Source organism: Neopelma chrysocephalum, unplaced genomic scaffold, assembly GCF_003984885.1.
Source record: "Neopelma chrysocephalum unplaced genomic scaffold, ASM398488v2 Primary Assembly neopelma1_82, whole genome shotgun sequence".
NCBI lineage: Eukaryota > Metazoa > Chordata > Aves > Passeriformes > Pipridae > Neopelma > Neopelma chrysocephalum.
The window spans coordinates 320,717-332,644 of NW_020897744.1; the positions used below are offsets into that span (position 1 = coordinate 320,717).

Genomic DNA, 11,928 nt, shown 5'->3' on the forward strand with positions numbered 1-11,928 from the left:
GAGGCAGAAACCAGATGTAAACCAAGGCAGAATCCTTCCTTATTTTCTGCTGATTAGGTGGGAGTAAAAGCAACACCTCCCAGCCTTCCTGAGCTAACCAAGGGCCAACCTTTACAGTCACAAGACAACAGAACCATCCCCAAATTCCAAGCCCCTGATTCAGCAGTTGCTATGTCACATCCCAGCCCTGATGGAGCTCAGAACCTGAACTCTGTGAGCCTCCAAGTGCACGGAAGCTGGAGACTAAGTGTGCTCCTTCTGGGGCCAAATGCAATCGGATCCCAGGGCACGGCACCGAGCCCTGTCTGGGAGACACGGATTCCAGGGACAGACCATCTGGAGCAAAGCACGAGCAAGGGCTGCCAACCACTTCACCTGATTCCTGAGTGAGAAACCAGACTGAGCCTAAACCTCAGACCTGACTGAGCCCTAATGAAATGGTGCAATCTCTCCTCTACTTCACCATGGATCACTAAATACACCCAGTTTTACCTCTTCCCTCCTATGTTGTCATGCCAAACTTTCCTTTCCTGATCAGCTGGAGAACCCACAGGCCCCCTCAGAGCCCGCTGGAGACATAAATGAATCCCAAGCAGAACAACACAACAGCAATCCCTTAATTTGGGAGTTTGCTGACCCCTCTGTCCAGGCCTGCCAAGCATCACTGCCCCAGAACAATGAGTAAAGCAGGAAATCCTACAGCTGCATTTATCTGACAGGGAGATGAACACACACAGAATTATCTGCTGCACACAGCTTTCTGCAAAAGCATTTCATGAGCATTCATTTGTTTGACCTCATAACACACTTAACGTCAGCAAAAACATTTGACCTTTCAGAGAAGAGGAAAAAAAAAAGCGAGATTATATCAGAGCAGAGACTAAGATGAACTGCAGTTCCTGCTCTCTGGGCTGTGCTGAGGAGGCAAACTCCATCTCTCTGCTTCAGGCAAGCAGGGAATAAAGATTTGGGAGCCAGGATCTTGCTGGGAAATGTAGTTAAGGAAGTGCCTTGAGTAAAAACTTCAGGTGACCATCATTTATAAAGCACTGCTTTCATCCAGGGCTCAGCCTGACAGTTTGATCACCTGTGCTTTATCTGCCAAGAGCTCTGTCCTCATCACAGTATGGGAGAGGAGAGAAAAACCACTAGGAAATGCATCCTTACATCCTACAAGCACAGTCAGCAGCTTGTAAGGACCCACTTCTGTCTTAAATATCACCTTGAGATGTGTTCAGGAGTATCTGTGGCTCCCGGCAACGGAAAATCCAACCTCCTGGATTTTTTCAGCACTAGTGACAAAACACATTTGAATTAAAACACAATTAACAGCTAGTGGTGCAGTCATTCTGCTGCAGAACAAGGGCACGAGGATGGACTTAGGATGTGCCTCTGGTTTTTAGAATGAAGAGAAATCTGTCTCTGGGATGGACACACTCGAGTCAACGGAACAGAAACTTGTGCCTATTAATTAGTTCACGACAGGTTTAGACAAAAAGAAGGAATTCTAAAGGAAAAGCTTTCAATTTATTGTGGTTATCAAGGAGGGAATCAGCTGAGTGTTCTGCCTGCCTGCACTGGGGATGTTGGGGCTGTTCTGCCTAATCCTGCTGAGTTTTAAGCAGATTCAGCTCCAGGAAGGGAAAAAATCACGACACACATTTCGCCACTCAGGCAATTTTTGGTTCAGAATTCTCCCTCCACCTGTGGGTGTCCAACACCCACTTTCCACACGAAGCTGTCAGCGAGTCAGGAAACACAAAAAAGGAGAAAGTCTGTGCCAAACACTTGCCAGACAAGGCCACTGCATGTCCATCTGTCACATGGCAGAGACCAAAACCACCACCCACAAGTCTCATTTTGAATAGAACCCATTTGCAAGGAGGGTCAGATGCAAATGTTCCTGTTCGTTGTGGCAAGACAAACAACAGGCTTGTTGGGTCTGAGGCTTTGTTTTATGGATTATTTGATTTTAAAGATAAACTTTAGCCTGTGAAATGCTTATTGCATTATACCAAATGCTACAGAAAGCTGCCTGTAACAGCTCTGGAATAATGCAGCTATTGGGAAATTCAACCTTTCTTCCTTGTCTCTTCTCATTAATATAGAAAGAGCTTGAGATGTGCTTATGCCCAGCACAAGGAAAGCACAAAAGGAATTGGGTTTGGAGAGTTTTCTGTGTCTACAAGGTCCCAAACTGTGGCTGCCTGTGTTGCTCCAGGGTCTGAGCATGATTCTAAGAAAATGCCTGAGGTAAATACACTCCCTTACCAGGGTTTTCTTGACAAAAGCTGCCTTAACATCACTCAGTGCCCTGCAGTTTGAAAGAGGAAGGTTGGTCTCTAACTGAGGTCTGGGTTTGATGCCCAGTTTTCCTTCCCTGTGGAATAGAAGTTATCAGAATGTCAGGTGTTGGACCCTCAGAGACACCTGGCACAGCTCAGGAGCATTTCATCCCCTGGGGCTGGAGCACAGCAACAAGAGCTCCTGGTTTGGGGTAGTTTGGGGCAGCTCTGGAGCTCCTCAGCACCACAGGACTGCGACAGCTCTGGGAAAGGGGAACCAGATCGTCTGAAGGTGGGAGGGTGGGATGTACCTTGGGAAAGGCCTGGAAGGAAGGATGAGCATTCTGAATTTAAACATGGAACACAAGGGGAAGCCAGAAAGGAGTTTAAACAGCAGATGGGTGAACACAATGTGCTTTACTCCTTCAGCATCGAGTTGCTGAAAGGCACCAAACCCTCGCTGAGGGTTTGAAGCAGCTCAGCTGCACCAGCACAACCAACAACAGTGACAGGAACCATGAGTGTCTTTCTCTAACACCTTGGGCTCCTCCAGCTTATCCTCCAAATGCTGGAAACAGGAAAGTAATACAAGAAATAGCAGAGGATGGGCAGGAATCCTCTGTGTTTATTTTTATCAGATGTAGGGACACAATTACAACACAAAGAATGGAGCAGGTTCCCCACTTAGACTTCCTTCAACCAGGAATATATTTAACCTCCTTTGTCCCTCTGGGTATCTCCTAGCAAGGCATTTCATCTCTGCAAGCTGGAGACAACATCCTGCACCACGAGGGAAAAGAGGGAGGGAGAGATGGATGGAGGGATGGATGGATGGGAAAAGGTGATACCAATGGCAAACAACATCCCAAACATCTGCCAGGAAACCACTAGAGGGCCTCAAGAGGAGCTGCAGCAGGAGGCAATCCCAGACTGTGTGTCCACAGGGAACCCAGGATGGCAGGGGGCCAACCCCCTGCACCTGCTGTGCCCCACATACCACAGGCAGCCCAGCAGGAAAAACCCCACAGAGTTACCCTGCTGAACAGCCAGAACACCAAACCCAGCAAAACTGGCACGGGGATTATACCAACCACAGTTCAAAGGCTGGATTTTGTGTGTGGTTTTTTTTCCTTTTTTTTTTAAGATCAGCAATGTGTCACTTCATGGTCCCTCACAACTCTCCTCGTCAAAACCAGACACTGCACCCCACAACAAACCCCCTGGTCTCTCTCTGATGGAGAGACTTTGTATAAAGGATCATGTGGAAAGTACATAAAAATGAGTTGAAACTTCAAAGGAACAAGGAGCAAATTTTAAAACTCACTTTGGGTTAGAATTTCATGTAAGTCTGTCTGGCTTTGTCACTGTACACACTATTAATCCACTGAAATCCATTAAACTTATTAAAAACAAAGTAATTTTAAAAAATATTTTTTTAAAAATCAGTTCTTTACACAGCTGATTTACTTTCTGGCAATTTGGAGACTGAATCAAATTTAAAAGTTTCACTTATTATTTTTTTAATAACACCCACACCAGCGCATTTTCAGGTTCTCAAATGCAACCACATGGTGAGAAGCAAGTCCAGAAAACTCCTGCATTCCAAGCAAAACCTTTCTTGTATGAACTACAGGACTCAGAGAGCTGAGAAGGGAAGGGACAGGCTAAAGCAACCCAGGGAAGATGGTGCAGAGATGGTTCTTTCAGAACTGCTCACTCACCTCTCCCTGAGGTTCAGAGCAAAACAACCCACTCAGCCACGCCATGGACAGCTCTGGGAAGCAGGGAAGGGAAAGAAGTCTGGAAATTTTAATCAAATTCTTTCCAATTTCATCTCAACAGGCACAGGACAGCCAGGACAGGCATCACCCCACAGGCCTGGCTTCTTAATTCATTACCTTTCCCAGGCCTGTCCTTGAAACCACCCGAACACGGAGTGCAGGATCCAGCCTCTCCCGAGGAATGAGTGACACCTCTGGCTGAATTCTCTTCCCACTCTCCGAGGGGTTGCCTGGCAGCAATATCTTTGCAATGCAGAAGAGGCTGTGCTGCTGATAAGGAGCAGCATGGCAAGATTAGAGCTGCAGGCTGCCCACCTCCAAATCCAACACCTCCAGCCAAACCCCGTGTCCGGCTCCAGGAGAGGCCGGAGAGGCACCACAGCTGGGCAGGACTCACTGGAAACAAGGAGCACTTATTTGTGCTCCTGCAAGCAAATCCCACAAATCAAAGCTGCAGGCTGGACTAATTTAACACACAAATGACTCCATTTCCTCCTTTACATTTTGCAAAAGTCATGCCAGCACCCCCAGGATGGGGTGACAGCCCTTCCTTCATCTGAAGCAGCCAAGGAGACAGGAGATAATCAAGTGAGGGAACAGCAATGGCTCCAACACACTGTAAAACACAATTCCTCAGCTCAGAAAAGTCCCACAATCAAGGGATGGTCACATCTGGAGCCACAGATCAAGGCCTTGGCCAGTATTACCAATGTACAGACTTCTACAAAAAGAAACAAGACCCTCACTTTGTTATTCCAGCACCAACATGAACTAAGGCATCAAGGAAAAGCTCTTCCCACCCAACTGACCATTTACTGACAAAATGGAAACGCTCTTTATCTTCCCAACTTCTCATCTTGATTTGTTTTAATTGCAGAACAGTCTGGCTGTCCAAATAACCTCCTATCATTACATTTTTCTGGTGCTCCTTAGATGGCTCTATTATCTCCCTTTCTGGCAAATGCAGGAATGACTAGGATTCAATTAATTGGGTCTGCTGGATGGATCATCTGTTTCCCTGATAAAAGCTGGGTACTGACAGGGAACACGGTGAGAACATTTATCTATTCCAAGGATCCTTCCAATATCCTCCAAGACACTAAAGAAGGATCTGCCATAGCTGCCTGTCACGACTTATTATTTGCAAGCTGCCCTTGCTGAGTCCTGGAAGTTTTCACCTGCTCACAAATCCCGTTTGCTCAGAGGGTTCTTCCCAGGAGCATCTTTGACCTGCCCAGCAGCTCACCTGTCACAGGACAGACAGGGATTTTATTTTCTGCTCTGGCACATCTCACTCTTTTCCCAGGAAAGCCAAGGTGGTGAATTCTGACCCATCTCTGCCAGAAACACTTTTTATATGCAACAGTTACTGTATTAACAAGGGACGAACTTCCAGTGGCAGTTCAGCCTCTGTCCTCACCCTCCTTTAGCAACACTGTGTCAAGGGGGCAAAGTCAGGTGAAGATTTAGAGCCTGACTCTTCACATGACAGACACTTTATAACTGAATCTAGTTTAAGAAGGTCAAGTCAGCTGTTACCTTGCCAGTTTTTGTCATTAGCTCCTCCTGGATATCCTCTCCAGCCTGGATGTGACTGCCAAGGTACGTGAACTGACTCACCCCTCACAGCCCTGACCAATGTTTGAGATGGGAGTTCCTGGGGCTCTCGGGGAGATTTCTTATTTCCCCACGGTTAATAATTAACTCCAACTTTTTTATTTTTTTTTTGTGCTGCTGGACAATCTGTTTTTAGTAACATCTTGCTTGAGCCATCCTTTAGCAATATTTCATCAGTGAAACCTCAATCTCCCAGAGCTCCAGGGCTCCGAAATGCCCAGGTCACACCACGGTTTTGTCCTCGCGGTGCAGTGAGTGCCAACGTGAAACAGGAGAAGGGAAGAGAGCTCTGACACCACTCTGCCTTCCCTCCCAGCGGATCCAAAAGTCCTCTGAAGGGCAAATTCAAAGCATCCCCACCTTTTGAAATTTTAAGTTACTTTTTCTTTGAGCCTTCGCTCGACCGCGGGAGTTTGGTTCTGTGCGAGTCACGATGTCAGCGGAAAAAAAAAGAGTCAAAAAACCATTTTATTTTTGTGAATCAGCAAAACACCACACATTTTAATGTGCCATACGACACCTGAGCAGGTGTAAAAGGACTGATGTCTAGCTGGGTGTGTGAGGAGACAGGAAGGCAGCTCCTACAGGCTGCATTGCCTTACCTCCAGTGACTCACTGCCTGGCACTATCATCTGTTAAAGCAAGAGTGAAGCAGGGATAATAGCTATTTACTAAAAACAGAGGAGCGTGATTAGCTTTAATTAGCATTGTCAAGTGACTTGAGATTGTCAGGTACAAGATGTGGGAGAACTAAGTCTCATTAATTATGTTATTTCCTGCAGCCTTAAGTGGCTTGGCCAGTCCAGTGACGCTTCCGGAGGCAGGAGCTGCTCCTGATGTCCAACACATCCCAATCCAGAGGGGAAAACACTCTCAGAAAGGCCTGGAAGATGTGGCTGTTGAGTAAAGGGTCTCAGAGAAGAAGAATCAAGAACAATCAGAGCAAGAACAGCCGCTGGCCCTGACAAATGGGGACAAGAAGGCAAAATGACAAGGCAGAAAACAGACTGGGAGAGAACCAACTGCCAAACTCCAGGGAGGATGAAGAGCAGGGACCAGTGGGGGCAACAGGGAATGTGATTCAGGCCCAGGACACAGCATTTGTGGAAAAACGTATTTTTATTCTCCTAAAAAAGATCAACTATAAAATGCCTTTGTTTTGGGAGACAGAAATCCAGATCCTCAATGGGCATCACACCACCAACACACACGATGATTTGTGAGCTAAAAAACCTGTCCTGAAGAACTCAAAAATCCTTGAGAAGGAATAGTCCATCTCTTCATGGACTAGCCTTGGCTTCTGGAAGGCAAAGGAAACCTGTCCTTAGCTGTTAAGTTATTGTGATTAGATCTGGAAGAGAAGACCTGCAAATAAACAGGTACAGAAAAGAGGATCCTGAAGACCAACTTACAGGTCTCTATCAAGGAGGGGGAAAAAGAAAGCTGAATATCCTGATTTCAGTGTGATAAACAGACCCTGCTCCCCTGTTCTGCCTTCGACATCCTGAGCAGCTTGAAAGCAGCCAAGAGAACTGAATTTCTCCATTCCAGACTCCACTCAGTGACCCCTCCTGAACCCCTCTGCTCCAGCACTCCACAATTGACCTCTAATGAAGACTCTGCTTAAGCTCAAGCAAACAAACCTCTGCCAATTAATGGCCAAAGCCCAATGAAAGCCTGGCTTTATTGGTGTCTCTTCAAGAGGCTTCCACGCACGTGGTGATGCAAGAACACAAAATAAATGGTTTTTGCTCCCCTGCAATCCTTGTAATGCTTTTGTAGTACCACGGCAAGATCAAGGAGCTCCCACTTTCTAAACTGCCAGCCAGGACCTACCCAGAGTGACCAGTTCCTTAATTAAATTCTCTCTCTGCAACAGGTACTCATTCCATGAGTCAAGGAGCTTTTGAGGGAATGCGGATTTACAGGTAGGGATGTTGTCTTCCTCAACACAACCCTGACTCAACTACACCCACCAAGCAGTGAAGAAAGGAAATCCCTTATTTAAAATCTCTGAATCTGGAGGACATGAGGGAGCTCAAGGCCCAACACAGCTCTGCCAGTTATTCCAATCCTGGCACTGTGAAAGATACACCTGCAAAGAAAGCTAAAAAATAAAATAAATAAATAAGAGATGCACTTGACATCTTCATCAGATGAAAGCAACATCTCTGCCCTCCCCAGAGCATTCCCAACCTCAGCTTCAAAGCACAACGCTCACTTGTACACGGCCTTTCAGCAGGAAACAAGAATCAGGGATCCAGGGAGAAAAGGAGAACATCTTAATTCCCTATTCCAGCACTGCAGTTACACAGCAAACAAGGTTTACAAGGAACCAGAGGCGTGGATCCAACACGACGAGAGCTCAGAGAAAAATCAGTGGGAGTGCTCTGCAAGAATGAAGTCACAAAACACATCCTTTCCAGGCAGAATCCTCTCACGGATTAGAAGCCAAGCTCCCTCAGTATCTGCTTGTTTACAACCCTCTAACTCAGCACAGGCCTCTCTGCACTGCCCAGCATAAGCTTTAAGTAACTGTAAACGCATTAGGAGAAAATCCTCCTCCGGAGCAGGAGCAGGCCCCGAGGAAGGCACTGGCAGCAGGGCAGGTGCTGTGTGTGTCCCTCCCTTCCCAGCTGCTGTCACCGGGCTGACAGGCCTCTGACAGGCCTTCCTCGGGCTGTATTTACACACAGACAAAGGTGGGGGCAGGTTCGCTCCAGTCAACTGCAGGAGAAGGAGGCGAGGATTCCACTTCTTTTTTATTTTTTTTCCCCCCACCCCGTTAAAATCACGTTTTAAAGCGCAGAGTTTCAAATCGGTTTGGCTTAAAAAAAAAATAAAATCAGCGTTAAAACCTGAAGCTACGACCCCGCAGCTCGCCCCAGAGCTACTCCCGTCATCTCAGACTTGTGGATCGAACCCAGAGGTTTCTGTGGAGGCGCACAAGCCCCTCACCCTGTCACCCTGCAGGGCTCTGCACAAGACGAGGCTGCTACACCCTCAACCAGAGGCGACAGCAGCCGCACAGCCCGGCCGAGCCACCCTGCGCCTGGTTTCGGTGCTCCGCGAGCCAAAAGCGCCCGGGACAAAGCCGGGAATGCCCCTTCCAGGGGCTAATCCCGGTGCCCTGTGCCACCCGTGCCGTGATGTCACCGCCGGAGCCACCGCCTGCAGCGGGCAGGGCCCGGTCTCCAGGGGCTCCGGAGTGTTGGTAAATAAATACAGAGCTGCTGCTGCTGCTGGTGCTGCTGCGGGACACGGGGCAGGACCGCCCCGCACCCGGAGAAGATGCTGCACGTCCCGGGGGTCCCATCGCGGGGGTCCCACCGAGAGCCTCCCGCACAGCTCCGTGCGGGGCCACCGCGGGGTTATCGTGCGTTTACAGCGAGATGGGCGGCGAGGAAGGACCGTCCCTGCTCCTCCTCCTCCTCCTCCTCCTCCTGCTGCTGCTCCTCGTTGCCTCCCGGGGGTCCCTCCCGTCCATCCCCAGCTGGGGGGATCCCACCGACCCGCTCCCGCCTCCCCCGCACACAAAGGCGGCCGCTCGCCCCTCGCCAGCCCCGGGGGGGGCTCCGTCAGTGCCGGTGAAGGATGCGGGGGGAGCCCCCCGGGGCCAGCGAGGTGGACTGAGGGGGGGGGACGCGGCGACACACGGACACGGCGACACACGGACGCGGCTGTGGCGCAGCTCCGCGCAGCCACACAACTCCAGCCGCCCCGCGGGCCGGGACCCCTCAGATCCTCGGCTTCACCTCCCCCCAGCGCTGTCCCCCCTCTCCCGGTGCCTCACTCACCGCGGCCGCCCCGAGCGCGTCCCGGCGCGGAGCGAGCGCGGCGCCGCCGACGCGCACAGAGCCCTCAGCGCCGCCCGCGCCCGCCCCCCCCCCCCCCCCCCGCGTCTTATACCCGGCCGCGCGGCTGAGCGGCAGCGCCAAGGGCCAATCGCCGCCCGCCGCCACATAGCAACACGCCGCCCATTGGCCGCGCGCGGCCGCAGTCCATTTACTGTGAGCCAATGGCAGCGCGGGGGCTGGAGGGAGGGGAGAGCGGGGCGGGGGGCGGGAGCGCGCCCCGCGCGCGCACGAGGGCGGGCGCGCGGCTCTTAAAGGGGCCGCGTCCGCCCGCGCGGGGAGAGGCGCGGGGTGAGCCCTGATGGGGGGGGGGGGGGGGGGGGGGGGGGGGAGGATGCTCGGGGGGCACCGCAGCACCACGGCACGGCCCACGCGGTCCCACCCCTCCCGGGTTCCCAAGGCCAGGGCTGTGAGCGCTTTGCAGTGGCTGCGCGTTATTTGCGACCATTCCTGCGCGGGTAATTGGCGTTAATAAACGGCGGTGATTAGCGGTGCCCTCTGCTCCGGGGTCGGAGCAGCCCGAAAATCCACCAATACCGCCCCGGCTTCTCCGGATCATCATTAACACGAGGACTAATTGAAAAATGAAGATATTCCGTATTTCTGCTGGAAATCTCCATCAGCTCCATCCCACGGTTTTTTTTCCAGCGGTGATCTTGGGAATCTTGTGCCCAAACCCCGCAGCTGTGCTCACACAGCCCCAGCGCACACACGCCTGCACATCACACACGCAGCAAACCCCGAAAAGGGCAGGGGCACAATTAAAAGCCGCCCTCTCCGAGCACCCTAATTAAGACACGAGCTCCCAGCAGCTCTGAACGAGGTAATTTGAAGCCTTTTTGGTCCCAGCACACACAGCTCAGCATTTGAGTGCTAATAACAGTAATTCATCACTGTACAAACACAGGTTTAATAATCCCAGGCTGGTTTGGGGTGGAAGGGACCTGAAAGCTCATCCAGTTCCACCCCAGGTTGCTCCAAGCCCCGTCCTGGACACTCCAAACCGGGAGTCCCAGCTCCAGCTCCAGCTCCAAACCTGGCCTTGGACACTTCCAGGGATGGGGCTTTTAATTAATGTTTCCTCTCTCCCCTTTCCTCACACCCAAGGATGAAAGTTCTACATCTTCTGGGCTGAAAGATATTTGCTTCATGAGCTTATTCTTGCTCTAACACTCTACTGCTTTAGCAAATTCTTAATATTTTAAGCAACTCTGCAGTAATTGGTAAATTCCTAATGACTGAAAGGGCAATGATCTGGTTCAAATGTTAAATATATGGAATAATACTAAGTAAGGGGTGATAAAAGGCAATATTTCTATTAGTTGTGATATTCTTTCTTATTACATGGGGGTAGAAACACAACCACCTACCTTTTGATATAAAATAAATCTATTTTTCTTCCACACCCCTCTGATCCCGTTACTAAGCAGGTGCCAGCTGGTTAAAGGGTTCTACAACCAGATTTTAAAATTTTAAAAAAATGACATTTTTTTTCCCCCTGTACACTTCAAATATTCTGTTATTGAAGATTCAAGCACCCAGGTAGTCAGTAGCTGTTAAATACACTCAATAAAGAAGAAAATTGCTGCGTTGAAATTCAGCTGCACTGAACATTTCTGGACAAGGTTATCTGCAGGAAGTGGTGACAAACTTTGCTTGAACTTTAAATCACCCAGACTTGTGGAAAGCAACCCCAAGAAACCACCAGCAAAATAAATTTGCATCATCAAGAGGCTGCTGCAGAGCAGTGAAATTGGTTCTTTTCCCACCTCTGCAGCAGAATTTTCAGTTTGCTGATAAAAATACATTATATTTACAAGGTGAACATCAAGATTCTTTACATACATACAAAGGTTTCTGCTGTAAGAAGCCTGGTTTAGGGCGGTGATTAATTGGAATTATATTGATGTAAGTTCAGCCTCACCACGGGGGGTTCACACAGAAAAATAACACCATAAAAGGCCAAAATTTCTTCTTTAAGTTCTAAATCCACATAATTTACAAAAACTGGAAGGTTTTTAGGGGTAACAGTGCTTCATTAGCAGCATTTCACTGCCTTTTGAAAAATAAAATGCTGGCTGGGTTAAATGCTACTTTCTCCTTGAGGTTTCAAGTCACTTTTTCACATCAGATTCTGGTCACAGAAGTTGGTTGCAAACTTTTCCAGCCCAGCTTGAGCAGCACCACGAAACTTTTGCTGGGCTGAGCTTGGGAGAAATTTATTCATTTTAAAAAAAAAATAAACTCTGAATTTCGGCTCTAACCTGTAACTTTCAGCTGAGCAGCTCAGCAGGATTTTTAAATTTCTCTATTTGCAAAATTTCTCTATTTTGGAGCCTGAGCAGCACAGCTGCTGTTTCCCTGCTCAGTGTCTGCCACCTTTTAAACCTT

The 11,928-nt window shown here is 49.2% G+C and overlaps 1 long non-coding RNA gene across 1 annotated transcript in view; it reads right to left on the reverse strand.

The window, feature by feature from the left end:
* Positions 1 to 7,668, reverse strand: part of LOC113971175 — a 30,299-nt gene extending 22,631 nt beyond the window's left edge. Inside the window, exons 1-2 of the long non-coding RNA XR_003535465.1 lie at positions 7,656 to 7,668; positions 2,976 to 2,978 (exon numbers count right to left, since the gene is read on the reverse strand). This is a non-coding gene — a long non-coding RNA (uncharacterized LOC113971175). The remainder of the gene's footprint in view (positions 1 to 2,975; positions 2,979 to 7,655) is intronic.
* Positions 7,669 to 11,928: the final 4,260 nt, after the last annotated feature.